Source organism: Pollicipes pollicipes, unplaced genomic scaffold, assembly GCF_011947565.3.
Source record: "Pollicipes pollicipes isolate AB1234 unplaced genomic scaffold, Ppol_2.1 Scaffold_4002;HRSCAF=4701_pilon_pilon_pilon, whole genome shotgun sequence".
Taxonomy (NCBI): Eukaryota; Metazoa; Arthropoda; class Thecostraca; order Pollicipedomorpha; family Pollicipedidae; genus Pollicipes; species Pollicipes pollicipes.
This window is the reverse complement of record NW_023596420.1, coordinates 40,279,711-40,285,464: the sequence shown is the minus strand read 5'-3', so window position 1 is coordinate 40,285,464 and position 5,754 is coordinate 40,279,711. Positions and strand designations below refer to the sequence as shown.

The 5,754-nt window shown below is 64.0% G+C and overlaps 1 protein-coding gene across 1 annotated transcript in view; it reads left to right on the top strand.

Annotated features, from left to right (window-relative positions):
- Positions 1 to 5,754, top strand: part of LOC119094494 (leucine-rich repeat extensin-like protein 3) — a 28,368-nt gene that overhangs the window by 22,543 nt on the left and 71 nt on the right. The gene's annotated exons all lie outside the window — the stretch shown is intronic.

Genomic DNA, 5,754 nt, shown 5'->3' with positions numbered 1-5,754 from the left:
CCCCCCCCCCGCGACAGGCGCGTGGCTGCGAGTCGCCGTCGGCCGGCGTCCGGCAGCCGCGCCGGCTGAGGGCACCGCCGGGAGTCGGGGTCGTCACCGCAGAGCGGCGAGCGCCGCCCGAACGGCGTCATTACCGCGCTTGACCGCGCTGTAAGTGCACCCCTGAGAGCGGCCCGAGGTGGCGGCCACGACACTGCGGTCGGCCGCGGCGGCATCTGCCGCCGGCGCGGCGGCGGCTGGATGCGAGGATTGAGGAGTGAGGACGGCGGCGGTTGGGTGCGAGGATTCAAGATTGAGGACGGCGGCGAATGGCGAGGCGACGGGTGCCAGCTTGGACCCAGGCGATGATTGCGGCCGTTTGATGATCAACGTATGTAGTGAGATGCTTCATAGCGGGTCTTGCGTGATGGCTTCGTGACGTGAGAAACGCTCGTAGCGTTCACGTGAGCCAAGTTCCTGTGAACAGCCTGCGGCGTCTTGCACCTAGCGAAGAGTGGAACCTCAGACCGCGCCTGCCTGGCTCCAGACCGGAGCGTGCGGCGTGGCGCTCTGGCGCCGTTGGCAGCCGTCGCCCGGCGCCAGCGCGGCGCCGCCGGCCCTGTCTCCGTCGCCGGTGCGCGTGCTCCGCCGGCGGCCGACGGCGCGGACACGGCGGCGCGTCGGACGCCTGTCAGTCAGAGCCGCTGAGCCGCCGGTGCCCGGACGGACGGCTGGACGGCTGGACGGCCGCCGGAGACGCGTACGGGCGGGAGACGGGCGGGGAGGGGCGGACGCGGAGCTGCGGGCGGCAGAATGCGGGCCGTGGCAGAGTGATGAACCGGAGGGCGGACATTGTGACCGGCGAGGGCAAACGGAGATGGACCCTGGACGGGGGTCACACGTCCCTGTCGCATGCACCGACCCTCTCAGTCCCAGTCCGACACAGCTGGGCCACGGCACGGGTCAGGACGTGACTGAACAGAGCCGTCGTTGTGAGGAGTGCAAAGGCGGCGCGAGGTGCAAAAGAGCTCGTCGGGCTTGGAATCCGATCGGACGGCAGATCAGACGGTGATCTGCAGAAGGGCGGGACCAGACGGCAGCAGAGCGCGGAGAGAGCTGGGAGCGGCGGGCGCGGTGCCGGACGCCGGCGGCGGCTCCGGTAAGTGGCGAGGAGGCCACAGGCAGCCTGATAGCGGCGCTGGAGCCGCGCCCCCTGGCGGCGCGGCACCGGCAGGTGTGACTCAGCTAATTGAGGCGCCTCGCCGGCCTGTGCGTCGCGCCGCCGGGGCGCACGTACGTTGTCTGAGTCACGTCGCCGCGAGAGCAGGCGGACAAAGGCCGCTCATGGACGCAGGAGTGTGCTGGAGTGGGTAATCGACGGAACAGAAGGCGCCGAGGGTGTAATGAGAGCGGCCAAGTACGTGCTTCAGTTTCACCTTTACGACGTCTGCGCAGGCACAGTCCCGGAGGGCCCCGCGTTCCCATGTTAGCGTTTCCCCCACCATCTGTCCTGTCCTGCTCTGCGAGCCACAGGCCGGTCTCTGTCCGGTCCGCGGTGGATCAGCTTCTGTCCGGTGGTTCGTCAGGGACCGACCAGTATCTGTCCGGTCCCCACTGCGTCACGTCCCTCTCCAGCCCGCCACAAAGCATACCCATGCAGAGTACAAAGCACAGCCGTCTCTGCTCGGCCCGCCAGAGACCAGTCTCTGTTGGTCAGCCACCTACCAGGCTGTGTCGGACAGAGCGGCCCCTGTCCGGTCGGCCGGCGAGTCTGGCCACTGTCCGGCGCGGCTCGCCGCTGCAGCGGGCGGCGGCTGTGCCCGCCGGCGCCGCCGCCCGTCAGCGGCGCCGATTGCAGCCAAGCAGGGCCGGCCGGACTGGCCCGGTCGGCCGTGACGCCGCCGCCGCCGCCGCCGCCGCCGCCGCCGTCAGACCCGCGGACGCCGACCGACGGCCGGGCCCGGAGCTCAGCGCCGCTCTGCTCCGGTCCGCTCGCCGTGGGGTGTGTCGGGTGTAGCATATTGTTCTGCAGAGGGGAGGGGGCGGGGGGGGGGGGGGCTCTCAAAACCTGGAAGGACGAGGGCCGAATCCTTAGAGAAACCCCGTTTGGTGGCGTGTTTTTTGGGTGGGTTTTGCCGCTTTTTCACTTTTCAGGTCCCCCCCGCCCGCAACACATTTTGCAAAACTGCGCACTTCCGTGCGATGTGTTTCCTATATCTGTCATTCGGGCCGTGTATCACCCTGGGATCAGGGAAGCAACCACCAGGTCCGCTGGGGTCATCTCCTGTGAGTGGCGACGTCGGCCTGTGGCGTGCCAGTTTGTGGGGGGGGGGGAGGGGGGTACACCACTTCAGAAGTTCGGGTTTGTGGCTCGGTGTGAATTGGAGCAAAATTCGACGACACATGTCGTCAGCTATTGTGACAATTCATGTGTTTAAAGGGTTGTACGCGATAATTAAATATAATTGTGCCCTCACATTTCAACCGCATCAACATGCATGAACAACAACCTTCATTTATAAAACCGTAGGTGCCATGGGGAACGTACCCACATTGTTTTCTCGAAATTGAACCAGTCATGCTCATAACTTCCGCGGAGCGACCCATTGCCAAATGGCACCAATCATCATTCCAGCATTTCCATCACGTGCACAGCCCATTACTAAACCAAAATTCATGTCGCATTGCCATGGAGATACAAATGCCTAGGTATTCATCAACCTAAACTCCGGCTTTCGAAACCGAACACTGTCATTCAGGGATGGTGAGTGGATGGATCGAGCTGATTGCTGTTCAGTGGTGATGACCTCTATCAATAAACAAAATAACATCACTTGAAAGAAATGAGGACGTGTGATCACTTCAGAAGAAATGAGGGTGTTTGGGGGACCCACTGTTGTGATTGCTCTGATCACGATGTCCATGATGTCCACCCGGTCTTTTCGATTACAAGTTTCCTCAAGGTTTCGGAACCTTGAAAGTGTCCAAGACTCTGACTCGGGCCGGTTGCACGTGGCCTGGCTGGGTCCGCGCTGTGCCGATCGTGCCGAAGGGCTGGCGCGGTCTGCCGCCCCCCCCCCCCCTTCGTCGGGCCGCTGCAGCGATACGGTGGAAACGCTTACCGATACCATCAGCCAGACGAGAGTGACACCACCGCTGCGGTGGTGTCGTGCGGCTCGCTCCGCGGACGGCACCGGCGAACGTGCACCGGTTACGTCAGCGGTGGCGGCCGCAGTCGGGGAACTGATGGCCCCTGCCGGGCGCCGTGGCAGAGACAAATGCCGCCGATCCTCCAGGAAAACGCGACGGGCCGCGAGCCGACGCTTCTTTTCGGACTTCAATGTCGGCCGCGTCCATGGCGAGGACACGGTGACGGCCGGAGAAGCCGGTGACCAATTCTGCAACGTGGAAACTCGATTACTTTCACCGAATGCCAGGTGCTGGGATTCTTGACTTTTCACAGGGAGCGAAACACGCAAGATTCCTTTACTGTATCAGCTATACCCGCTAACTAAACGGCGTTTAGCGTATCAACACGACACTTTGCAGGGACGTGGCCAACCCTTTTCAAGCGTGAGCTTATTTTTGCGCGCGCACTGGTAAGCGTTTGACGTTTCGCGAGCATACAGATAACCAATCTGCGCTCAGCGTCCTGTCAGTTGGATGTTTCATGGTTTTCGCTCTCCGCCAATCGAAGCGTTCAATGTGACGGTGATACGTAGAGGCAGCCGTGTGCAAGGAGCTCTCCGAGCCAAATATGGACGGCTATTTTACGAAGCAGAAGACGCCACCCAGCCGGTGACGGTGCGCAAACTCAAGCGTCGATTGTGCGTGTCGGTCTGCTGACCTCCGGGCGACACAGACGCAGTAGGACTGTCTTCCGTCGGTCACGATTCAGCGATGGTTGCCGGTAGTGTAGTGGTTAACGCGTCTGCGTTGACCGCTGCGCGTCTGGGAAACCAGAGGTACGGGGTTCGATTCCCCGTGGTGCCCGCCCATCCTGCGAGGGTGTGAGGCAGGCGACGCCCTGCCTCAGCAGTTCAGTGCGTTGTAAAGCTCCAATGACGCGCACACGATTCAGCGAAGCCGAGTGGTTGCGTGGTACGCCGTGGTCACAGATTCGAGACTCGACCCGATCGTCGGAAGAATTACCCTGTGTCCACTCACTTCGCGTTGTGCGCTCGTACACCCGCGCCAGGTGTTGCGCGGTGGCTGATCGGTCAGGGGGTAGAAACTGGTCAGCGTTTTAGCCATCAACTTTATGCATCCTAGGAAATATCTTTCCGGCCATCCAGCTGATGCCCTCTCCTGGTTTCACCTCTCCCACCGACCCAAACGGCCTCCAGATCGCCCCGGACGGCACCAGCTGCAGCGGAGCGGCGTATGCTCGGCCCGCGGCCGCTGCACCGTCACCCCTGAGCCTCAGTCGTCCACCCTTCCATCGGCGGTCCCCGGGAGCTGCACCCTATCTGAGCTGTCTCCCGAAGCCGCGCCACTATCTGCAGGCGCGTCGCCACCGCCGTATGCGCCGCTTCATCCGCCAGCCCTCCGCTAGCGGCCACAAACTCGCCGGTCCCCCTGGGGATCAGCCGTCGCCGCCAGCCGCCATCGTCGCCGCCAGCGCCGCCGGCGCGGCGCTCAGCTGGCCGGCACATGACGTCACTGGCGCCGCCGCCTCTGATTTAGTGCGTCCGGCCGGCGGCCGGGCGCTGGCCGGCGACGCGCATGTGGTGCGCAGGGCGCGCGCCGCGCCCGCCTCCTCGGCCGGCCGCGACCGCCGCCGCTGTCGCCCCCTGTTTGCGCCGTGTCGTGGCGGACAGCCACGGCCAGGCGTCCACCGGCGGCGCGGACCGCCCCCGCTCGCCGGGATTAGCGTAATGACCACCCTTCGCCGCCCGGTGTCCGTGTGTTTTTTCTGTCGCAGGACCTGTGATTTTATCACCGGTGCCAGCTGTTTTCTTTGCATAATTGTCGGCCTCAGTGTTTATTTTTCCTCTTCCCTTGTTTTTGTCTCCGGCTGTCTCTCGTCCTCATCTATTTTCAATAATTGTGCAACCGTTTTACAACGCACTGGACATTTGTGATGATGAGCGTCGGAATCCCTCAATTCCCCCGATTGGAACGATGGACGGCGGATGGAACGATGGACCACCTCTCCCGCTCTCCCTTCTGCTCCACCAGCTCTTCCCACCACTCCTGCACTATCGGCCCTGTGACCATCGTGCTTACGCGTGTCTCCCACATGGTCTCCTGCTTTCTTTTCGCCTCCGGCCCTGTCGACATCGGCCTTTCGTTGCCGCCGGTCCAGGTCCGGCCAGACTAGTCGACATTAATTAGCACGCGCTCACTGCGGCCGGAGCCGGCAGGTGGCTCTAACTGGCACGTCTGACGCGCCCGTCCGATCTGTTCGTCTGGTCGCGCCGCGGCGCCCGTGACTGATTTATTGTCTGGCAGCCAGTCGGTCAAACTGATGGGATTGAGTGGACGGTCGTCGGCGGCCCCTCCCTCTGCCCGCCCCGGGCGCCGCGCGCGCCTGGCAGGTACGGCGCCGGACAGCCGGCGCTGGCGAAATTATCGCCGGTCGTAGATCGTGCGGTCCGCCAAAAGGATTACGCTAAACCCGTCGGCGGGTCGCCGGGCGCCCGCGGCTCCTCCGCGTCCCCCTCCCCTCCCCTCCCCTCGGGGCGCGGCGGCGCCCCGCTCGCCGGGGCTGGCGGCCGCTCCGCCGGGCGGCCCAGTCGTGCGCGTGAGGCCGACGCCGGCCGGCGTGCTCAG